General features: G+C 34.7%; 1 protein-coding gene across 1 annotated transcript in view; it reads right to left on the bottom strand.

The window, feature by feature from the left end:
• Nucleotides 1–26,052, bottom strand: part of LOC105738204 — a 599,125-nt gene extending 573,073 nt beyond the window's left edge. Inside the window, exon 1 of the mRNA XM_030818452.1 lies at nt 26,006–26,052. The gene's annotated coding sequence lies outside the window, so the exon portion shown is untranslated. The remainder of the gene's footprint in view (nt 1–26,005) is intronic.
• Between the last annotated feature and the right edge of the window lie 219 nt (nt 26,053–26,271).

Below are 26,271 nucleotides of genomic sequence, written 5' to 3'. Positions count from 1 at the left end.
AGGTTCAAGCGATTCTCCTGCCTCAGCCTACCGAGTAGCTGGGACTACAGGCGCGTGCCACCACGCCCAACTAATTTTTGTATTTTCAGTAGAAACGGGGTTTCACCATGTTTGCCAGGATGGTCTCAATCTCTTGACTTCGTGATCCGCCCACCTCGGCCTCCCAAAGTGTTGGGATTACTGGTGTGAGCCACCACGCCCGGCCAGTGTTTTTCTTTTTAACACTTCTAGCATCCTGGCTCACTTCACCCCAGTTTATTCCTCCCAAAGCTAGCTACATTCCGTTTTTTTTTTTAACTCACAGATGATACTCGTTATTTGTCTATATGTTTATTTCATATTCTTTCATATATCAACATGTTAAATGTTGGTCAGATTTAATAATATTTCATTTTTGATTTTTAAAAGAAGGGTAATAAGAAAAGGGATGGTAAAGAATGTTAGTATAACCAAAATTTGATACATTAATAATACCATTTTGGCCGGGCGCGGTGGCTCATGCTTGTAATCCCAGCACTTTGGGAGGCCGAGACGGGCGGATCACGAGGTCAGGAGATCGAGATCATCTTAGCTAACACGGTGAAACCCCATCTCTACTAAAAATACAAAAAATTAGCCGGGCGTGGTGGCGGGCGCCTGTAGTCCCAGCTACTCGGGAGGCTGAGGCAGGAGAATGGTGTGAACCCAGGAGGCGGAGCTTGCAGTGAGCTGAGATCGCGCCACTGCACTCCAACCTGGGGGACACAGCGAGACTCCGTCTCAAAAAAAAAAAAAAAAAAAAAAAAATACCATTTTATTTTAGATAAATGCATCAGATACTGTATTGTAGAAAAACATTCAATAGTATTTTAAATAGAATACTATCAATTTTACTCACAATTTTAGGGGAAATAATCAAATATTATTTTACATATTTCTCATTCCTTGGATGAGAAATTGTATTTTCTTAATATAATACACAAAATAATAGTTTATGAGGACATATGATCAAGTCAACCATCTTTGATTCAAATATTAATATTGTTCTAGCAACAAGAGGTGACAACTTCAGGGTAATGGAAAATTTTGTTTGTTTTTCAGGTTAAATCAACGTAAAAAAGCTAGTTTAATATAGCATTCCCCAATGCTGTAAGATTGCTGAATGCTCTACAATGTGCCATTGCTTGGTGCCATTAGACATTCCTGGGGATTGGCACAGGACCCATTTGCATTCTACAGAGTAAAGTGCTGAGAAAGAATTTATGGAGATTGAAATGTGAGCTAAATTGAGAACATAATTCCAAGCAGATGATTTCAGTTAATTAAAACTGGTAGTACAGGTTCCATATAAACGGGTGCTGGTAATTTCCAGAATATATGAGGACATCTACTGAACTATTCATTTTATCACAGTCTAATAAGCTGTGATAAAATGCTTTAACTACCGTGAGGATTTATGAAACCAACTGTGTTTATCAGACTGCTATTCAGTCAACTCTGACATATTAAAAAAGGGCCCAATTTGGCTTATCAGTGCCCTCACTTCCCTTTATCCTCCTTTCTACTCACTCTAAACTCATTATATCCTCCATTAGAGGAATAGCAGGGAATAACTCAATTGCTCTGAATATTTTTGATGAAACTTGCTTTGAGTGAGTTTGAGCCAGGAAAACATTAAGGCTGAGACTAAGCTGGAGAATATGTCTATGTTTCATTTCTGGACATACATGAAGAAACTAACCATTAATTTCCAATACTTAATGGATAATGAGAACACCACCAATCAACTTGCTAAGCATTTGTTCATATTCTTACCTTTTTACCTGGATGCCTATATTAAGAGACAACATCAGTTGCAACATCTCAACAACTTCTGGACAATAACTAAATCCTTCCAAACTGAAAGGATTTTTTTCATATTCTAATATGAAGTTTAGTAGAGAGTTAACTGAATGTTTCCTCAAGTGAACGCTAGTAATACTAATATAATGCCATTGGTGATGGGTAGTCTCTTCCCCTATCCTTGTTACTAAATTGGATCATAAAGTATCCCCAATGATATCACTGATATTTAACTTTGGTAGTAAAACACCTACCAGTTGGTGCCAAATAACGTCTAGGACCTAAAGAATTTGGGCTACAGAATTGGCCCCTCAAATCTCCAGTGCTCCACTAATGCAGGCAGTAATGAGTCCTCACATTTTTCTGACTATATAGTTTACATATTTTAGCCTGATTTTATTTGAAAAGATCTAAAACTGCTTCTTGAGGTAAGACTGGCCTGTCACAGAGGCCTACTTATGCTCCAATTCCACACAGAAATCCAATAACTAGCATCCAGGTTGCTTCTCAATTTTAATAAGAGAATGCTAAACTTTCCAGTAATTTATGTGGTAACCACATAGACTCTTTATTTTCCAAAATCTTAACTAGGAAGTGCCTCTGTATGGATTGTATGTAACTTAGCCATACAGCAAGCACTTAAAAAAGTGTACTATAAAATTTTAATTATACTAATAAATTAAATAATCATGCTATGTGGTAACTATTGCTTATCAAAAACTAAGCACTGTATGTATAATATAAACATATAAAATCATGTTTAATTCTAATAATAATATTATAAAGGCTAGTAGTAATAAATAGCATTTATCAAACTCTTACAGACCAGAGCTGTTTTTTAAAATATTAACTTATTTAATTTTTAATAAATTAACATTTAGTATTAAGTTGGCACCCTTCATCTTGTAGAATGAGGAAGCTGAAGCTTAGAAAGGTTATGGCCATTGCACTGGACCACATTCATTGTCAACAGTAAAAGTTAGTACATGCAATATCCATACCTGAAGCAACTGTCTAATTTTGGAAACCCCATTCATACTCCTACCTGCAATAGTGAAAGTGGTGATATCAATAGCCCATCTCCCATCATGTCTCAGCCTTGGTATCAAAGCAGGACATTCCAGTGTCTGGACATCTTTGTCCTTACTGAATGTGAACCTTCCTGGGCACAAGGATAGAAAATGCTAAAGAAATATGACTAGACTACAAGTTAATTTAGTGATTTGTTTAGTGAGGAGGCCAGGAAGGCATATCAGTCTCTCTCTGAAGAAGCAGAAGATTCTTGGCAACAGTCCAGTCTGTGTTCAGGCTTATGTCTTTCACAGTTTTCCCTTCACTTCACTTCATTGCTTTTATTGTAGTGAAGGTCTATTCGACTCAAACATCCTTCCCAAGGTTGTTATATAAAACATGTCAGAGACAGGGGTGGCACTTATCAGCATTAATGACTGGCTTGTTTTTTTGATGATGCAAGTAGAGTTAGAAAAAATGGAACATCTGCTTGTGAATTTTCCTTGCAAAACTAAATACTATTAACTTTCTCATAAGTCTTCTTTCACTTTTCCAAACATAAAAGAATGAGTATTTTAAAAAAAAATACAGTACGGTGGCATGGTTATAAATATGGATTTTTAACTAAAAAAAAGTGTATTCATAAATTCTGGCTCCATTAATTATTAGCTATATGACCTTGGGAAGTTTAGTTCACCTATTCCTGTGTCAGTTTCTTCATCTGTAACAAGAAGAAGTAATACTACTTATAAAATTTCTGTGATGATTAAATGAGTGAAATATGTAACATATTTATAGCTGTGCTTAGCACATGCAAAATGCTCATAAATATTAGCTAAATAATAATAATGTGATTATTAATTCAGAGAAGCTTTCTCATTAGAAACTACTGATTTATGAAATTTTTAGTTTGAGAGTCTATATTTATATCTTCGTTAAAGTTGAGCTATTATTTGCTGTATGGAAGTCAAATGTCCTGTGGACCAAACAAGAAAAATTTGACTGGGCAACAGTGCTGATACTTTAAAAGGTGGTTTCAGTAAGTTGGCAGGTTGACCTACTCAGACACATTGAGTTGGTCAAAGTTAACCAGAGTTCAAGAACTGATGACAGAAAGTATCAATTGCTGTTTCAAAAAAATGTATTTTTTTTTGCTGAAGAGAAAAAAAGAAAATAAACAGGTAGCCTGAGGAAGAGGTAGCGTTGGAGGCATCTAATCTTATGATATGGTGAGTACAGAGGAAAAAATAACTTTATGGGAAAGAAAGTAAAAAGAAAAAGGACTTGGCTGTATTTTTAAACGGAGAGGAAGAAATAATGTAAAGGCAAAGATTTAGAACAAAGCAAACGAAAAGGAAAAGGCAAATAAGTCTCCACATCTGAAATGGGATGAAAGCAATACTTAAATAGGTGTTAGGAAAACTAAATAAGATACTGGGACCATTAAATATAAAGTTTTAAGCACAGGGTCTAAAATATATCAAACATTTAAAAAATATCAACTAGTGCTAATTTTATGATTATTGAAGATTCCAAGAGAGAATTGGTGAAATAAGGCATGACAGTGGTGGAAAAGAAGAGTTTATTACTTTTTTACTCATTCAGTGAGGACAGCATTAACAAACACCAAAACCAGAGAGACATTACAAAAAAAAAAAAAAAAACCACAAAAAACTACAAGCCAATACGTCTCATAAACAAAGGTGCAAAAATCCTCAACAAAATATTAAATGAATCCAGCAATATATAAAAAAGAACTGTCCACCACAACCAAATGGGATTTATCCCAGGTATGCACAGCTGGTTCAACATTCAAAAATCAATTAATGTAATCCATTACATTAATAGGCTAAAGAAGAAAAATCACATGATAACATCAATAGATGCAGAAAAAGCACTCAAAAAAATCCATCACCCATTCACGACAAAAATTCTCATTAAACTAGGAATAAGAATAGAAGGGAACCTGCCCAGCTTAATAGAAGATATCAACAAAAAACTTAGAGCTAACATCATAAACGTAAGAAACTTGAAGCTTTTCCACCAAGAACAAAAACAATACTTCGTTGAGAATTTTTGTATTGGTGTTCATCTAGTATATTTGCAAAAGTTTTCTTTTTGTTGTTGTTGTTTCTCTGTCAGGTTTTGATATCAGAATGATACAGGCCTTATAGAATGAGTTAGAGAGGAGTCTCCCCTCCTCAATTTTTTGGAATAGTTTCACTAGGAATGGTATCAGCTCTTCTTTATACATCTGGTAGAATTCAGCTGTGTATCCATCTGGTCATGGACTTTTTTTGGTTGGTAGGCGATTGATTACTGCCTCAATTTTGGAGCTCATTACTGGTCTGTTCAGGATTCAATTTCTACCTGGTTGAGTCTTGGGAATGAGTATATGCCCTGGAATTTATCCATTTCTTCTAGATTTTCTAGTTTATGTGCATAGAAGTGTTAATAATATTATTTGATGGTTGTTTTATTTCTGTGAAGTTAGTGGTAATATTCCCCTTGTCATTTCTGATTGTGTTTATTTGAATCTTATTTCTTTTCTTTCTTATTATTCACACTAGATATTTATGTTATTATTTTTTTCAAAAGATTAGCTCCTGAATTCACTGATCTAATGATTTTTTGTGTCTCCGTCTCCTTCAGTTTACCTCTGATTTTAGTTATTGTTTTCTGCTAGTTTGGGGATTTGTTTGCTCTTGGTTCTCAAGTTCTTTAGCTGTGATGTTATGTTATTAACTTGAGATATTTCTACATTTTTGATGTGGGCATTTAGTGCATTAAGTTTCCCTCAACAACACCGTCTTATCTGTGTGTGAGATTCTGGTATGTTATATCTTTGTTCTCACTAGTTTCAAATAACTTCTTGATTTCTGCCTTAATTTCATTACTTACTCAAAAGTCATTTAGAAGCAGGTTATTCAATTTCTATGTAATTGTATGGTTTTGAGTGAATTTCTTGACCTTGTTTTTGTTTTGTTTTGTTTTTTCTTTTTGAGACAGAATCTCACTCTGTCACTGAGGCTGGAGTGCAGTGGCATGATCTCTGCTCACTGCAACCTCTGCCTCCCGGGTTCAAGCGATTCTCCTGCCTCAGCCTCCCAAGTCCCTGGGACTACAGATGCCCACCACCATGCTCGGCTAATTCTTGTATTTTTGGTAGAGACGGGGTTTCACCATATTGGCCGGGCTGGTCTTGAACTCCCGACCTCAAGTGATCTGCCCGCCTTGGCCTCCCAAACTGCTGGGATTACAGGCATGAGCCACCATGCTCGGCTGGCTACTATTAAAAAGTAAAAAAAAAAAAAATAGCCAATGCTGGCAAGGTTGTGGAGAAAGAGGAACACTTATACATTGTTGGGGGAATGTAAGTTGTTCACTCTGTGGAAGACAGTGTGGTGATTCCTCAAAGATCTAGAGGCAGAAATACCATTCGACCTGGCAATCCCATTACTGTGTATATACCCAAAGAAATAAAAATCGTTCTATTATAAAGACACATGTATGCATGTGTATGTTCACTGCAGCTAAATGATGAGAACAGATGGACATATAGCAGGGAACAACACACAGTGGAGCCCATCAGAGGGTGGATGGTGGGAGGAGGGAGAAGTTCAGGAAAAAATAACTAATGAGTACTGGGCTTTATACCTGATGATGAAATAATCTGTACAAAAAATCCCCATGACACAAGTTTACCTATATAACAAGCCTGCACATGTACCTCTGATCTTAAAAGTTAACAGCAGCAAAAAGACAAAAGACCTCTCATCAATGGTTTTTAACTTGGTACTGTAACTCCTAGCTAATGCAATAGATAAGAAAAAGAGATAAAAGGTATACAGATTGGAAAAGAAGAAATAAAACTGTGTTTGCAGACTAATGTCCTATGTAGAACATTTGAAAGAACTGACAAAAAAAAACTTCTGGAACTAATGGGCTATTATAGCAAGGTTTAAGTATACAATGTTAATATACAAAAGTCAATTGCTTTTCTATATTCTATCAATGAATCAGTGGAATTTGAAATTAAAAAGCACAATATGATTTACATTAGCATTCAAGAAAATTAGGTAAGTATAAACTAACCAAATATGTTCAAGATACATATGAGAAAGATTACAAAATTCTGCAAAAAAATCGAAGACTGAATGGAGAGGTGCTCCATGTTCATGTATAGGAAGACTCAATATTGTCAAGATGTCGGCTCTTCTCAACTTGGTCTACAGATTTAATGCAATCTCAATCAAAATCCCAGAAAGTTATTTTGTGGATACTGACAAAATGATTCTAAAGTTTATATGAAGAGACAAAAGACCCAGAACAGCCAACACAATATTGAAGGAGAAAAACAAATGTAGAGAATTAATACTGCCACACTTCAAGACTTAGGAGAAAGCTACAATTATTAAGTGATATTTGTGGAAGAATAGACAAAAAGATCAATGGAAAAGAATAGAGCCCAGAAATAGATCCACATAAATATAGTTAACTGATCTTTTACAAAGGAGCAAAGGCAATAAAATAAAGCAAAGACAGTCTTTTCAAAAAATTGTCTTGGAAGCAACTGAACAATTCATCTGCAAAAATATGAATAAAGACACATGCTTCTTCAAAAAATTAACTCATAATGGCTGGGCATGGTGACTCCCATCTGTAATACCAGCACTTTGGGAGACCAAGGCAGGAGGATTGCTGGAGCCCAGGAGTTTGAGACCAGCCTGCATAATATAGCGAGACCCCATCTGTAGAAGAAATCTTAAAAATTAGCCAAGCATGATGGTGTGAACCTGTGGTTCCAGCTATTCAGGATGCTGAGGTGGGAGGCTTGCTTGTGCTTAGGAGGCAGAGGTTGCAGTGAGCCAAGATGGCATCACTATACTCCAACCAACCTGGGTGACAGGATGAGACCCTCTCCAAAAAAAAAACCTCACAATGGATCATATACCTAAATGTAAAATACAAAACTTCAAAATTTCAAAATTCCTAAAGATAAACATGGGAGAACATCTAGATAACCTGGGGTTTGACAATGACTTTTTGAATTAACACCAAAGAACAATCCATGAAAGAAAAAAGATTTATAATCTGGACTTCATTAAAATGAAAAACTTACTGTCAAAAAAATTTTCAAGAAAATAAAAAGAGAAGCCACAGACTGCAGGAAATATTTGCAAAAGACCTATCTGAATAAGGACTATTATCAAAATATACAAAGAACTCTAAAAAAATCAACAAGAAGACAGCCTGGTTAAAAAATATGAGGCAAAGACCTGAACAAACAGTTCACAAAATATGTACAGATGGCGAAAAGCATACGAAAAGATGTTCCATATTCTATGTCATCAGGCAAATGTAAACTAAAACAACAATGAAATACTACTACAGATTTATTAGAACGCCAAAATCCAAAACACTAACAACACTAAATGCTGTTGAGGATGTGGAGCGAGAGGAACTCTCATTCATAACTTACAGGAAGCCACTTTGGAAGACAGTTTAGCGGCTCCTTATATGTGATCCAGCAATCACACTCTTTGGTATTTACTCAAAGGAGCTGAAAATGTATGTCCACACAAAAACATGCATATCAATGTTCATAGAGGCTTTATTAATAATTTCCAAAACTTGGAAGTAACCAAGATGTCCTTCAGTAGGTGTTTAGATAAATTGATATTTCCAGATAATGAAATATTACTCAGCACTGAAAAGAAATGAGCTATTAAGCCATGAAAGGACATGAAGAAAAAGTAAATGCATATTACTAGTAAAAGAAGCTAGTTTGAAAAGGCTACATACTGTATGATTCCAACTATATGACATTCTAAATAAAGGTAAACCTATGGAGATGGTAAAATCAGTAGTTGCCAGGGGTTGGAGGGAGGACAAAGGGAGAAGAGGTAGAGCACAGAGGATTTTTAGCACAGTGAAACAACTGCTTTGATACTACTATAAAACTATTCTGATACTCTGATACTGTAAATAAATGTCATTATACCTTGTCCAGTATAAATCAGTACCTTAGAAAGTAAAACACAAAGAGTGAACCATAGTGCAATGAATGAACTTTGGGTGATAACGATATGTCAGTATAGGTTTATCAAATGTAACAGATGCATCACACTGGAGGGGAACGTTAATAATGGGCAAGGTTTGGCATGTGTAGCGGCAGAAGATTTATGGAAAGTCTCAGTATCTTCTGCTGAATTTTACTGAGAAATCAAGACTTCCCTAAAACATAAGGTCTATTTTTAACAAAGGATACAACCATACAGATTGATACTCTTTTTTATTTTTCAAAAAGAGAAAGATGTGTCAGATAAGTAAAGAACCTACAGCTGGGGGCCATTACAGGTAACTTGGGGATAAGGTAACTTGGAGAAGCTCACTGCAGTTGAAAGCTCTATAAGTACTCAGTAATGAAGGCATAATTTGGGTGGTTGAGAGCTAAAACCACGTTCTCTGGTTTTCTCTTACTCTTCCATTTGTTAAACAAGCTTCCTGTGCCTCAACTTAAACAACTCCTGTATCTTTTCTTTGTTTGAGGGGAGACATAAAAATAGCAGATTTTAGAGTAGCTTGTTAAATCTGGTTTAGGATGAAGTAACTTTTATTTTACTTTGAGATACATTTTTATATTATCTCAAATTCAGATACAAGATATGTTAAGCTTCTCATTTTCAGAAATTGCTCTTACTCATGTCCTGAGTAACCACAACTCCCTTATCTTAAATTTTGAATCTTCAGTTTGTGTTAGCAACCTTTCACACACGTCTTGGCTGAAGTGTTAATCTTGTATTGAACTCCGGGTTGGTTAATGTGCTTTTCTCATCATGTTACCTTCACACTCTGCTCCAATTTACAAATCTCACCAGTGTAGGCAATTTTGCTATCTTTTCACAAGATGACAGAATTCTTGGTTCAATAATGAAGTGTGAAAAACTTGCCACTAAAATAATAAATGTGATACATCATATTAGAAGCTTTATTTTTGAATTCACTAATGTATTTTTGAGTTGTTGGAAGCAAATGCACAGTTTTGTGCATTCCCCACATTTTCAAACTACATTAAAAAACTGGACTGGATGTGTATTTAATAATTGATATGCATCACAATCACATTGGCTTTCTTCACTATAAAGAGATAATTACAATTAGAATAAATAAATATGGCAAACCATTTGATGAATGTAGATTGGACAGATATTTAAATATTTTGGAAAAAATAAAATTCTATGGTAGTGATATTAAATCTTTAAGTATTTTTTATTCCTACATACCAAATACAGAATTTTTCCCAAAAATCTATAGAGCAATAAACACTGCTGGTGTTCTATAAGCTCTGACATTATTAAAAATAAAAGCCCAATGGACCTATATCTTTAATAGGACCTATTCTTTTGTTCTATTAAAAGACGAGAGGGTTGGTCAAAGCATACAAATTTCAATTATGGAGGAGTAACAAATTTCAATTATAGAGGAGCAATAAGTTCAAGAGATCTATTGTAGGGCCTAATGACTACAATAACAATGTGTTGTATTCTTGAACATTGATAAGAAATTTTCTGTTCTTGCCACCAAAAAATAAGTATGTGAAGCAATGCACATGTTAATGAACTCAATTTAGCCATTCCATAATGTATATATATAGCAAAACAACAGGTTGTACATAATATATAATTGTTATTTGTCAATTTCAAAATTGCATTTCTTAAAAAAAAAAAAGGAGAAAACAAATTCATTCTGAAAGGCTGTGGGTGAGAGAAGCAGAAGTGGATTTACCATAAAGCTAAAAAGCTTAAGCTTCAGAGACCCTGACTTCCTGGACTTCTGAGAGTTGTGATTATTTGTGAAATGTTCTAGGTGTGGAAGACAAATCAAGTTGCAATCAGGATACTTTCTTATGAAAGCATTTCTGATACATTTTCTTAAAAACCTTGGAAAGAAAAACGAACCTGGATCTACACGCCTCCTTTGTTGTGATTTTTTCATTTTAAATAAATATACCTTTTCTACCCAATTATGCATTTGCATTTTTTTCCTTTATGGGGAGCATCAAACAATCTGCAAGCTTCAGACTCCCACCAAAACATGAACCTTGTCCTTGAAATACACATAATACTGTAAGAGATAGCATTGGTAGTGCTCTATGCTTTGGGAAGCATCAACTTCTACAGGTGCATTCTTGGGTTGGTTGTGTGCATACAGAAATGTTTTCCATGGAAACACTGTAAATAGGGGTTATATTTTTAGCACAGGCTACTGAAGTGTTGAACCCATAAATAACCAGAATTATAATTTTGGGAGGCTAGGTACCACTGGGGAGTTGGTAGGCACAGAAAGAGGAGACACAAGAGGAGAGAAAGAAGGAGGATAGGGGAAAGGCAGAGGACTGGAAGGGAAGAGAGGACAAAGAAGAGGAGGGAATGAGACAGAGGAAATGGAAGGAGATTAAGAGAAGAAAGGAGTGGAGAGAAAAGAAGAAGTGTGAGGGAGAGACAGACAGGAAGTAAAGGAAGCACTCTCTCTACTCCTTACTTCAGGATAAATTTAGGTTCAATTTTGAAGTATGAAGAATTTGTTTTTAAAAATCCTCTCCCCACCCCTACCCTTACCTCCTGCTTTTTTCTTTGTTCCCCAACTCACATATAAGCAAGTCCCAACACAATGACCACGGCCAGTCCCATTATCTTTGTCTATGACAGAGGGCTAAATGAACTTAAAAACTAAATTTTAGTTTAGTTCTTTCAGACAAAACCACATACTGAAGAGAGAGCCAAGTTGCTGGTTTCTTTTGATAGTATTAGCTGTGCACCTGTGTGGAGTAGCAGGGATATTATGCTGTTTAAAGTTCTTATCACAAAGAAAGAGAACAGTAACTGAATTTCCATGAATTTTCAGTTCATATATCTTTTACCAGTTCATATGATATCATAACTTTATTTTTCTAAATGATTATTTTCTTATGAATTACTTTCTCTTTTATTACTAAAAAATGATTCACGTTTAACTATTGTCTCATTGCTTTGTCAATTGAAAAAAAAATCTACCTATGTATTTCCAAACATCATTGAACCATTCAATCTCAGCTGCTTCCATACCCAACTGGGGACCATGTAATAGACCAAAGGAAGTATATTCTGGAAACAAGCAGCAGGAGAAAACAAATTCATTCTGAAAGGCTGTGGGTGAGAGAAGCAGAAGTGGATTTACCATAAAGCTAAAGAAGCTTAAGCTTCAGAGACCCTGACTTCCTGGACTTCTGAGAGTTGTGATTATTTGTGAAATGTTCTAGGTGTGGAAGACAAATCAAGTTGCAATCAGGATACTTTCTTTGTTCATAAAGTGAAAGTGTAACAAGCTGAATTTTCCTTACTTTCCATTTCCTTAGTTAAGTTGTCATCAGATTAGAGACAAAGTGAAAATACTTAGTAAGATTTAATGAAATTAAACCTAATAGGAGCTTTGTTTAATTATCTAAGAGCAGAGAGAGTCGGCCAGAGATTGGTGCTGAGAAAATGATGGATCCGGTGAAAGCACTTTAATCCAGCCTTAACCTACCAGCTATAGTTTTTTTGTGTGTACATATTAATTGCACAGGGGAAATTTTATGTATCATTTAGATGGATCCTTTATAATTCAAGCTTTCTTTACATGGAGTATTAAATGTATGCTTAGTTTTTCCAGTAACACTTGGGGAAATGCCTTGTAAATGGGTGTATAAATTTGCTTAATTAATCAAACAAAAGGAAAAGCTTTTAGAGAGTGGAATCATGACGGGAACTTAAAAAAAGGAAATTAAAAAGATAAAGCTTATTACTGCCTGGTAATTTCAATTCATGCTGTAAATAAAATAGGTTTAAAAGCAAAGCCAGTGTAAATATGCCTCTACAGCAGGTTCTCCAGTACAGTTGGCAGTGGCCCAAGAATTACCAATAGGTTCTAAGTCAATATTATTTTTTGAGTGCCCTTAGACTGCTGAATTTATTAAGCAGTTTATTTGTAGTGAAGACGTTCTCTAGGTAACCTTGCCTATTCTCCACATGTGATCTCTAAGCCACCAGCTAGGTGCAAGAGTTGAATTCTGATGAACAAGGTTTTTCATGTTGATCTTTGGCACTATACTACTCTACAATTAAAACCAACTGTAAAAATCATAGTCATTTGAGAGGCTGTTGTAAATTATGCTTACAAACATAAATTTTGAACTTATTTCTCTATTTCCACGAAATTTCATTAAACATTTAGCAAAATGAACTTTAAGTCATCAGCCTATGGCAAATAAACCAAGTGAACCTCCAGTTCTGGTGGTTTATAATGGTGCTCTAACTTCTTGTCTTAAAAGTATGGTCTGTGGGCAACGACATGTACATTATTTGGGGCCTTCTTACAAATACAGAAGCTTGGGCCTTGCCCCAGAACTACTGAATCAGAACTTACATTTTAATAATCTTGGGTTTGAGAACCACTGTTACAACCAGTGTAGCTATGCCAAGACAGAAAGTGCTCCTTTCTATTCTCTAGGGGATTTGTGTTTGTATTTCTACTGGCACACTAACTATTGATTCATAATTTTGTATCAGTATATATGCCGCTTTTTTTTCATTTTTAGGTTATATTTCTCTTTCCTTCTAATGGTTTATGATAATTTAAAACAATTCAGAAGAGGCAAATGAGTTGAAAAGTTATGTGAGTCATAAGAATAAATAATTCTACTCTAAGTATTTCTCATTTTAGATAAAGTATAAGCTCAAATATTATTCAAGCTCTAAGATTGCAGGCAGAATCAACCACTTAACACTTTTTTGCAAATTGTTCTCTTCCATTTAAGAAAAAGAATGCATTTTCAAGTTTCTCCATAGGTTACAATTTACAAGCTATTTTTCTGTAGAAAATGATTTTGTTCTTACTATGTACAACACTTTGATTCAGTGATTTAATTATTTGCCATTACAATGTTAATCCAGGCATTTGTCATAACAATTGTAAAAACAAAAATTTGTGATACAATATAAACAGCTAACATTTATTGACGACCTTTCATATGCCAGGAATTCTTCTAAATATTTTCTTAGTATGAACTCATTTAATCTAATTAATAAGCCCTGTGAAATATGGACTATTGTTAGACTAATTTTACATGTATGAAAATTGAAGCACAGAAATGTTAAGTGACTTGCCCAAAGTCACACAGTAAGCTTATAATGAAGTTGAAATATAAACTTAATCTGTTTTCAAAGACTACACTCTTAACCAAAAACTGACACAACCTAAACAGCCTAAATGCCCAATAACAAGGAATAGTTATATAGGCTGTCGATGTCAATGTCTAAATGTCAGGCAATCATTTTAAATGAAGTCTAGGCAGCATGGGGTGGACTCTATGCTTAGAGTCTTAAAAAGGTTGAAATCTAAGTGCTACCCAATCTGCATTTTCACCTGGAGAATTTGAGAAGGATTCATTTGGATTTTTGGTGGAATCCATTCCCTTGTTTTATAAAACTGATGCCCTTGTTTTCTTCCTGGCTGTCACACAAATAATGCTCTCAGCTTCTAGAGGCTGCCCTCAGGTTCTCTCCATGTGACCTCTCCATGTGGCCCCTCCATCTTCAAAGCCAGCTATTGGGGTGAAATCATTCTCATGCTTCTAATCTCTCTGATTTACCCTATGGTTTATAGCTGGAGAAAATGCCCCACTTTTCAAGGGCTCATGGGAATCATGTTGCATCATAGTCAGTGGTTCTACCTACACTAAAAGGGGAGAAAATTTGACAGGAACAGGGGTCATTGAGATTCAACTTAAAATCCTGCCCATCATATCTTTCTTTCCATTTTTTTATCCACATTACTATAATAAAGAATACTTTTCTAATCTAAAAATATTTTACACAATTGGCTTGATTTTGTTACAATAAGTTAATAAAATCAAGGTAGAATTAAAATTTACATTGTAAACTAAAAATCCAAGTTACTTTTTTCTTATTTAAAAAGAAATATAGATAAGATTTGAATGTTCCATATGTTCTTTGTTGTCAGTGCCCACTTCCACATGAAATAATTGATAAATTTTTACATAATTATAACCCCCATCTTATTTAAATTTATATCCCACAAACCAAGCCATCCTGCTTTATTTAGTGCTAAAATTCTAAATGTATATCCTGCCTAATGCCTACATCCCAACCACACATTAATTCCAAAGCATTTCAGTAAGCCACTATTTGGTTGACATGTCAAATCCTAAGAAAACAGACTTACTGCTCTCATACTTATGGAGTTAGAATGCTGTTCACGGGGAGGGTGCTGTAAGACAGAAAGAACGATTATTTCTGTCAAGTTATTGACTATTCACCTGATGGCTAGAGTCACGGGCAAAAATAGCTGAGGACTAAACAGATACATTGCTCTTAAAAAAAAGATAGTGAAACAAAGGCCTAATATCCAGAGTCTATAGAGAACTTATACAAATCAGCAAGCACAAAACAAATGACCCTAATAAAAACAGGCAAAGGACATGAACCAACACTTCTCAAAAGAAGACATACAAGCAGCCAATAAACAGGAAAAAATGCTCAGCATCACCAATCAACAGAGAAATTCAAATCAAAACCACAACGAGATACCATCTCACACTAGTCAAAATGGCCATTGCTAAAAAGTCAAAAAAAAAAAAAAAAAAAAAACAAAAAACAGATGCTGGCAAGGCTGCAGAGAAAAGGCAACTCTTATACATCAATGGTGGGAATGTAAATGAGTCTAGCCACTCTGGAAAGTGGTCTCGAGATTTCTCAAAGAACTTAAAACACAGCTACCATTCAACCCAGCAAGCCCACTACTGGGTATATAACCAAAGGAAAATAAATCATTATACCCAAAGGACACATGCACTCATATATTCATCACTTTGCTATTCGCAATAACAAAGACATAGAATCAGCCAAGGTACCCATCAATAGTAGACAGAATTTTAAAAACATGGTACATATACACTAAGGAATCCTACACAGTGACGTAAAAGAAAGAAGTCACGTCCTTTGCAGCAACATGGATGGAGTCGTAGGCCATAAACGCAACTGAATTAACACAGGAACAGAAAACCTAATATTGCATATTCTCACTAATAAGTGGAAACAGAACACTGAGCACACATGGACATAAACACGGGAACAATAAACACTGCAGACTACCAGACAGGGGAAGGAGAGAGAGGAGGGCACGGGTGGAAAAACTACCTATTGGGTACTATGCTCACTACTTGGGTGATAGGTTCCATGCCCTAAACCTTAGCATCATATAATATTTCCATACAACAAACTTGCACATCTAGGCTCTGTAACTAAAATACAAGTTGAAATTTCAAAAAAAGATATCCAGCTTCTACATTTCTGAAATTTACTCCTGCCTTTAAAAACCCTTACCTTCAAGCCATTGGGAAGTTTTGGTCTTAAGCATGAACTACCCCAATATTCCTTGCTTGGCACCCAGCAAATAAGGGTCTCCCTTTCTACTCTGTTGCAAATTAAATAATAATGATAATAATAATGGTGGCATTCACAAGAGATTTGAAGGGGAGAGAAAATGAAAACTAAACGGAGTAACAGATTTCTATATAATGAGCCATCTTATTATATATAATAATAGGTACAAAATTACCAATACAATCTTTGAGCTTTCTAAAAGTTATATGGTGTTTATCAGTAAAATGTTTACCCTGTGGTCTTTTTTTTGCCAATTTTTTAATGTCAAATTTCAAAAATACAACTTTTTAATATAACACTGTTACGTTACATCATACCTGAAAAAGATAGTGGATGACTATTATTCTGGAGATATTTGATTTGTTATCTGAATTTATATCCTGTAACTGAGGATATTGATTGTCTGCTAAATTCAAATACATTTGTTAAATTACTGCTTTTATGTTGACATAACGTTTAGTTTCATAGTAAAACACAACACTGGAAAAGCAGAGTTGGAGGCTGCAGTCCTAATTCTATGAAGGAGGATTGCTATTGCTATACAGGTGGAAGATACTATGTTTGCTTCAGAGTTTTCCTGCAATGGGTATTATACAAGGTGAGATCAGAGACAAAGACATATGTGGCATGTCCTCCAACCATAAGAAAGTGATTTTCTCATGGCAATACATTTTAAAGAAAATATTAATATTTATTTGTTGAAGATATTTTGCCCTGTATAGATAAAAATAATGCTATTTGTTAACTTGAAAAATATTTTCTAGGAATGGAGATATGTGTTGAAACATCGCCCATCTCTGGCAAAATCCTCCTTATAAGAATTGCCTAGCTTTAAGAGTTCAGTCTACAATCATAGAAAAGTGTTAAATAAATTAATCTTGATTATCAAATACCTCACCATGGCTTCATAGGCAGGCTTTTTTTTTTTTTTCCAAAGTGACCTAATTAGTTCATGTTGATTAACGTGTAGTAGTTCCATTTTCATTTAATATTATCATCAATTGATTAGACAAAAAGAGTTATAAATTCAGAAGGCATTTAAGTATATACATAGAGAGAGGGTTTTACTAGCATTTAAGAAAGTACTATTCTCTGCTATAGACTCTCAGATTTACTAAGGCAGGGACCATGGTTGGCTTACATTTATAACCCACTGGGACACAGCACAGTGCTTAGTACATAGTAGCAACCACTCCACATTCATTTAATTAATTAAGGTCATCTCAGAAGATTGTGAGAATAAAGTATAATTAGTAGATGGTAGCATTGTGGAAATTCTAAAGTACAAAACACTTGAGAAGCAATTTTACTTTTTTTCCTGTCATTAGATAAACCTATATTTTAAAATCTGACCAAAGAAAAATGATATGTAAAAGTAACAACTGTCTCTATTTGATGTGGCTAAATTAACTACGGTTAATGGTTGATATACTTGAGTAAGTTAAAAATGATCCTGCAATGTGACTGTAAAAAGAAGCATACTCTTTGAATCAACTAGTGCTTCCATAAAACTAGGTTATTTATTACAATTTCAGTGTTGTTTTCCCCCATGTATCACAGTTTAACAATATATCTCATACAAGCTATGTTTCTTCATCAGTAGTATTAGCATTCTTCCTAGAAAAGGAAAAGGGAAAGTCGTTTCAATTATAAGTCAATATGTAAACTTTAAAATTTAAGAATAAAGTTGGTAAGAGAGGCAGAAGACGAAATGAACTATTTCAATGTATTTAAATTCAACAAAGGTCACACAATGTTATCTGAATACATGGAAAGACTAAGTATCTCTCTCATATGGAAATATTTTATGTGATATATGTTAAATTTCCAAAAGATAATGTCTGTGCAGATCCAACTGGAGTCTCAAATGTAATTTTGGGGGAGAATTTCATTTAGTTATGTTCTTCTATATATTTATATATTTCCTATTTTAAAAGACAAATACTGCCTGAGAACAACCAATAAATTTTGAGAGTAGAATCAAGGGACTGAAACAAGAGAGCAAAATCTTGTTTACATAATAGCAAAATATAGTATTAAGCCATTGTAGTAAAGCAATAGATAGGATTGTTTTTAGACATGTGTCTAACGTGATTTGAAATGTTTTATTTAACTTAAATATTCAAGTAAATCTGAGATAATTTTACTTTTTTACACATCTGTCTTTATTTTTATTGTGTATATTTATGGGGCACAACATGATGTTATATATATTATATAGGGGAGTGATTAAATAAAGCTAATTAGCATATCCATCACCCCACATACTTGTAATTTTAATGGTGAGAACATTTAACATATAGATGCTTCTTCACAAGTGTATATTTTCAAGTACACAGTACGTTATTATCAACTGTAGTCACCATGTTGTACAATAGATGTCTAGAACTTATCTTCCTATCTAACTAAAACTTTATACCCCTTGACCAACATCTTCCCATCCCTCCCCTGCTGCATCCCACAGTAACTACCATTCTACTCTTTACTTCTATGAGCTACACTTTTTTAGATTCCACATATTAGTGAGATTATACAGTAGTTTTCTTTTTGTGTCAGGCTTATCTCACTTAGCATAATGTCTCAAGGTTCATCCACCTTTGATGCTAACCAATCAACAACAGTCTCATCCAGTTTTCAACCCATTTATTCCCCTGAAAATCCACCAATCCCTGAAGACCACTCTTCCCAAAAAACATATATGATCAACAGTCGCCTCTGCAACTGATAGGCATAGCTTTCCATGGTGCACAAAATAAATGCAGCTAGATCTTTTCAGTTGAGATAACTGGTCTTATAAGCCTTTAACAGAATCTTCTAACGAAAAATCCTATAATTTTACAATAATTGACAATTATTAAAGATATGAGGGTCTCACTGCATCTAAGTCACACTTGCTATCCCTTTCAGAATTGGGTTTGTTAAATAAAAGTAATAGAGTGAAAACAGTGATTAAGTAAAAAAAGAAGATTCTAGAGTCAGACACTCCTAGATTTTTTCCTGGATCTATAATTTACTAGCTCAGTGACATCACTGAATCTCAAAAAATCTCAGTTTCTCCTATGTAAAATATGATTAATAAAATAATTTCATAGTAATTTTGTAAAGATTAAACTAAGTAGTTTGTCTAAAACATAAAGCTTAGTCTCTGGCACAATGTAAATATTCAATAATGCCAGTGTTCTGTTACTATATTTCTGGTTCAATATGTTTTCTGTTATAATTCAAGTTTACCAATTACAGCTTTTAAATGCATTTAGTTATAGCATAATAAGGTTTTGGAAGAGATACAGGTAGCTTACATATTTTATGGTGCAATAGTTTGATAGTATTCTATCTTTTTGGGTTTTTTTCCAGCTTAGGAAAATAATGTGGTGCTAGAGAATAACTGCTACCAGTTGCACGTAAAAAACATGCTACCAAGGAATCGCAAGAATATTTAGAGACAACTATTGTTCCCAGTTGTTAATCATTATATTTAAACTAATTATTTCTTGGGTTAAGACTTCCTTCATATGCACAAAACAGTTATATGACATATTTAACATATATGACAGAGGCATAACAAAACACAAAGCATAATAAAAGCATGGTGAAAATACTGCATGATTTCTTTGTGGGAAATTTTGGCTCATGTTGTATGGTAATCACTTTTAAATCCACTAGATGGTAAAAATTGAAATTACCAGAATTATAATTCATATTGAAATCCTATACAAACTCAAACACAAAGAGTATTTGTAATAACTAGAAAACTAACAGCAATTCACCAATTTAAATAATGTTATCATATAAGCGTATACATCAACAACTGACCAAAAATCTTCAAAGATTGGTTTAAATTCTGAGTAAATTCTTTATATCTCAAAAGAATATTCTTTTGTATTTTGGAGCCTGTTTTCTCCTTAACTGTGATTTTCTTAATGATGATGCTGCTTTCTCCCAGAGGGATCTCAAATGCATAGTCATTTTATTTTCTTTGATTTTATTTGCTGTAATATATTTCCTACAACTAATAAAAATAAAATCCAAACGTGTTGAACCTTGGTGAAATGAATGCAATGAAATTGTCAGAATGAATTTGTCTAGGTGAAAATTACATAAGACAATGAATGAACTTCTGGGGCTCAGCAGAAGGTTGTGCAAGGGAAGCAGAGGGCATGAGGGCATGGTGCCTATCACAAAGTAAGCATTCGATAAGTAGTTGTTGAATGAATGAATACAGGAATTAACATGAACTACAGACTCAGGAAAGCCTTGACTCAACAAGCCCTTGCAGATTTCTTGTTGGTTCACTGCCAAGGCTCCTTGACACAGACCCTTCCTCTCTAGAGGTGTTTTTGAATCATTTCTTTCCATTACCTCTTCTCCTTTCTGTTCCTATTAGTTTAAAACACAGTGGCACAGCATATTCAGTTATATTGAATCATATGATTTTCCTAGCCAACTATCAAGGACACAGAGAAACTCTTAAGGCTTTATAACCTCAAGCTGTTTTCTACATATAAGAGAACTGGTTCACATTTTTTCATGTGCTTAATGGATATTCAGTAAGTGGGAGCGATATGTTTATTTGGCTGACAATCAGAGATACATGAAATTACTTGAATTATTAGGAAGGTAATCACATGTTAAAGCAGTTTTTGGACACAGAGTCAACTTGTTTTTCCAACTAGATTTTGCAAGTAATTAACTAACAGAATAACTCATTCGAATTATCTCTCAAATTTGGTATTTAGGATTTTGTATATCCCCAGTTTAAAAAAAAAAAAAGCAACAGGCAGAGAATCCACAAAATAGTCCAGTTGAGTACAGAAAGAAAATAAGCTTTTCTTTTATAATTGTTTTATTTAACTAAAACAGGGCTGACAGTAGCAAATGTACATAATATATGACTCTCTGTCTCTCTCTCTCTCTCTCTCTCTCTATATATATATATATATAGAGAGAGAGAGTTATGTAGTCATATATATGTATGTATGGTAAGGGTGCAATAACATTCTACAGATCAGAGAGAGCCCTGAGGACTCATTCTAGATGATGTCTGGGATGATTCCTTACAGTTCTTCCATTTTTAATTTTGTTATTTTATTTCCATTACCTATATGAATATTATTTTAATATAATACTACTTTATAAAAAAAAATCCCTAAGCATCATAGAAATTCTAGGCAGAAACATTATAATTTAACCTCAGAGTAAAAACGTTAAATGGCAAAGTTCTGGTCATAGAGCTTTCACATAATTGTATATTTCTGCAAAGCCTTAGAGGGTTCCTTAAATATAATTTGAAGACTTGTTATCATAACCTTTTTTGTATTTGGTGCATCTGATAATGTAAGAAAATTTAAATTAAAACCTTAGCAGTAGTCTTCATAGAATTATATTGGTGAAATTATTTTGAGAATTTTTATAGACATTCCCATATATGTTAACTCTTTCAGGGCCTTAATAATTCCAACTGAAATTATAAATGTTAAAAATCACAAATAACATTTATTTATAATAAGTTTAAGTGTTTAAATAATTTAGGCATATGCATATAAAATATAAAAATCTACTTCTTCCTCATTTGCTCTTTTTGTAATAAAATTAATTTAATGCAAATAATACATAAAATTAATTTGAATGGAGAACCATTGGAGGTATCTACATAAATTCCTAAATAATTCAAATTTGACTAAAGTCCTAAATATCTTTTCATATCAAAAATATGATTACAGCTAAAATTAATTTGACCCTAAAAAAGTTGTACATAAAATGAAAACTGTTGCAATGTTTAGAACCTTATGAAAATAATTGAGTCCTAAATACCAGGATAGTAAAGAGTGGCTTAGTATAAATAAGTGTATCTGTTAACCCTTTACCAAATTTACCAAAAGAGTTTTTCATCTGATAACTACATTGTGGATAAAGTCAAGCAAAATTGTATTTTCTGAGACTACAAAGTAACAGGAGATAAAAATTAACAAGGAAAGGGGAGAAGAAGGAAGGAGAAAAATGAGGAGGGAATAAGAGAGAGAGAAAGTAAGAATGCTGGACTTAAAGGTTTTCATTCTTAAATTTTAAATATATTTACCACTATAGAGTTAACAATAGCTGAGGGACAGCATTTATTTCTTATAGATCTTCGGACAATGAAGTATTCTAAATATCTTTCTTTATCTTAAAAATAATTCGATAACAACTATAGATTCTTTTTGTGGAGAGCTGTTTTTGCTCTCAATCTCACTTCTAGTTATATAGTAAATGAACTATGGAATTTTTTCTTCAGAAATCGCGTTGGAATAAATGGAGTGCTAAAGGGATATTACTGCATATTTTGTCACCTTACATTTAGCTACCAAGATTAACTATGTCCCTTTAATTGCCCAGAGTTAGAAAGCAGGTTCCAGTTAATACCTAATGAAGAAAAGAGAGAGAAGGATTGAGGGCAAGTGAATAAGTGCAGTGAGTCACAAAGCTTAATAGAACAGACTGGAGAACAATAATTTACACATCTAATGGAAAGAAGAAACATCAAAAAACATTTTTGTCTGCAAAAATCTCATGTCAGAGGGCACTGGCTCAACCTCAACAAAAACAAATAAAAATCAACAGGAAAGTCATAAATCCCTTTCCTTCTCCTCCATCAAATAAGGTTAGATAGTCAAAGAGAAGTAATGTCTTCATAGAAATATTAATTACGTGCATATAGAAAGCTTTGGGTTTTTTTTTGAAAGCACTCCTAAATATTGCACCTGAAATAAGGTAGAAGAAATTTTGGGTAACTTTTACATGGATGCCATGACACGGAGAGCGAAAGTTCTACTGAATCCTTATGGCAATAAACATACTCCAAATTTCTTCTATAAACAGCATCAGCATGCAAGGACGTCCACGTTATTCTCGTTCCCATAATTTTATATTATTTTTCAACTCACAACATTAGGTGGTGTGTGATTTGGTATAAAGTGAGTTGGATGATAATAAAGCAACACTGCCTTTTGTGCATGCTTTTATTAAAAATGATGTCAAAATTTACATGATAACCAAAATGTAGGCACATATTTAAAGCTTGTTATGTGACAAGCATGATGCTAAGCTCAGAGCAGAATGGCAGAGAGGCAGCATATCCATCTTGCATGTCCTCAAGTCACATATAATTTTTACAGCAATATTGGTTATTTAGATAAAATTTTTCAGTGCAAGAGGTGCTTTCTCTGATAACAATGAGTAGTGTAATTGGTGACATTATCTCCACCCTTTGCAAAATATTTTTAAAGTACAGAAAAGAATACTGTTAAATCAATATAAAAGGAACTATGTCCTTCAACTCATAGAGGTAAATTTATAAGGATATATATTTTTCTGATTCTTGGATAAAGAATATTGTTGGTTCTATTCCTTGCAGCATAGCTAAATTAGCTACTATCTGGCAAGGTTCTGAATAGTCCCTTGGAATAAAAATAAAGAAAAGGAGTATTGGCATCAGTGGACAGTATTTAACACATCGAGGACCAGATCCAAACCTAGGAAAATAGGGATTTTGTTTAAAGAAAGTAAGTCTGAAACAGCCTACGAATATAATATAATAATGAAAGAGATGCCATTCCTGGGCTTATCAATTTAGAATCAAACTGAAGAAGTAGAGCACAAGTTAGACTAAAGACTTAGGTGAGTGTATTAGAACAGCACAGACAGATTTATATAAAATCAACACGTTCCACAAAATCTGGGCTTTTTCTCCCCAGAAAGTTAAAAAAAAATCAACACTAAATCCTAGGAGAATTATGCAAGGAAAATGTTTGCCTATCTTTGTTTTCTTCAAAGTGATGCCATGATGAATATTTAAAATCAGATCACAGAATTCATCAAAGCACAGACTATTAATACTTGCTCACTGTTGGCCGGACGCGGTGGCTCACGCCTGTAATCCCAGCACTTTGGAGGCCGAGGCAGGTGGATCACGAGGTCGGGAGTTCAAGACCAGCCTGGCCAAGATGGTGAAACCCCGTCTCTACTAAAAATACCAAAAATTAGCCAGGCGTGGTGGCACGTGCCTGTAATCCCAGCTACTCTGGAGGCCGAGGCAGAGAATTGCTTAAACCTGGAGGGGTGGAGGTTGCAGTGAGCGGAGATCGCACCATTGCACTCCTGCCTGGGTTACAGAGCAAGACTCCATCTAAAAAAAAAAAAAAAAAAAAAAAAAAAAAAAAAAAAAAAAAAACTTGCTCACTGTTGTCATTGGTCTACTCTCAAAAATCATACACATTTTGGTGCAACTAAATTCCTATGCAATTAGAAGTTATTCAATTCTTTGGGTTTTGTGCCTCTTTTGTACACGTGTGAAAACGTATCATATACCTATATATATATGTATTCATTTATTCACATATACATGTATAGTCATTCCTCAGTATCCCTGGGGGATTGGTTTCAGGATCCCTGAGGATACCCAAATCCGAGGATGCTCAAGTCGCTTACATAAAATTTGCACATAACCTACACACATCCTCCCCTATACTTTAAACAATGCCTACATAGCACTTCATTGCCATGGATTCAACCTGGTACTCAGAGGGTGACAAATTCAAGTTTTGCTTTTGGGAACTTTGCGGAAATTTTTCCCCTAATATTTTCAATTCGCATTTGATTGAATCCACGGATGCTGAATCCATGGATACAGAGAGTCAACTATATATAATTCCATTCATATGCTTTGTTAAGGTAAATATAAAACATGTTCACACCACTTAAATGCCAAAATATATAAAATGAAATTTTAAAATCATGAGCCTCTGCCTTCCTCGGCCTTACCCCTTGCCCCAGACTTTACCACCACTGCCAGTGTAGTACACATTATTATTATTCCATGTATTTTGCTCTTCTATTACAGTCATATATAAAACACATATAGCTTTTTAATTGTTTTTTTCACAACCTGCAGTTATAGTAAACATAACATTCTGTGCGTTTTTTCACCTGACTATTGGAGCCATACATTTTCCATTTCATTTTACTAGCTTCCCAGCATTCCACAGTTTAAATGAACCAACTTAACCATTCCTCTTTAGGTGGAAATGCAGGTTTTACCTGATTTTTACTTCCATGAACGATGATGCAATAAACATCCTTGAAATTTATTTAGAATCAATATTGCTTTTTTTTTTTTTTTTTTTTTTTGAGACGGCGTCTCGCTTTATCACCAGGCTGGAGTGCAGTGGCGCGATCTCGGCCCACTGCAGCTTCCGCCTCCCGAGTTCACGCCATTCTCCTGCCTCAGCCTCCAGAGTAGCTGGGACCACAGGCGCCCGCCACCAAGCCCGGCTAATTTTTTGTATTTTACTAAAGACAGGGTTTCACCGTTTTGCCCAGGCTGGGCTACGAACTCCTGAGCTTAGGCAATCCGCCCGCCGCGGCCTCCCAAAGTGCTAGGATTACAGACGTGAGCCACAGCGCCCGGCCTGAATTAATACTACTTTTAATGTCTGAAACATTTCCCGGAGTGGCATTGCTGAGGCAGCAGAAGCGCTTTTAAAAATTTGAAAAAAAAAAAAAAATGCTTGTTCCACTCTCACCAGCAGTATGTGAGAGAAACCCATTTCCCCACGCCCTCACCACACCACTGAATGTTGCCCTTTTGTTTTGTTTTGTTTTTGGTCAGTCTGATAAGCATAACACAGTGTGTTAATAGTTGTTAAAGTCCTTACCTTAACTACTAGTGAGCAAGTCTGGCTATGTGATTGGTGGAGCCCAGTACGAAAAGACACACCGCCACTGCAGATGGGTGACTTTCAAGCGACTGCTGCCTTTACATCTGGGCACACAGTAACTGGACGCGAGCCCCGCGGAGTAGCCCGCTGAACAAGCAGTGACGCAGCCAGCGGCGGGATATCGACTGCTTTGTCCCGCCCAGAGACCACCTGGGGAATGTGTCGCACTCCGCCCCTTTCGGTACCCATGAGTATGCCCCCTG

Source organism: Nomascus leucogenys, chromosome 9, assembly GCF_006542625.1.
Source record: "Nomascus leucogenys isolate Asia chromosome 9, Asia_NLE_v1, whole genome shotgun sequence".
Classification (NCBI taxonomy): Eukaryota; Metazoa; Chordata; class Mammalia; order Primates; family Hylobatidae; genus Nomascus; species Nomascus leucogenys.
This window is presented reverse-complemented; position numbering and strand designations above follow the sequence as displayed.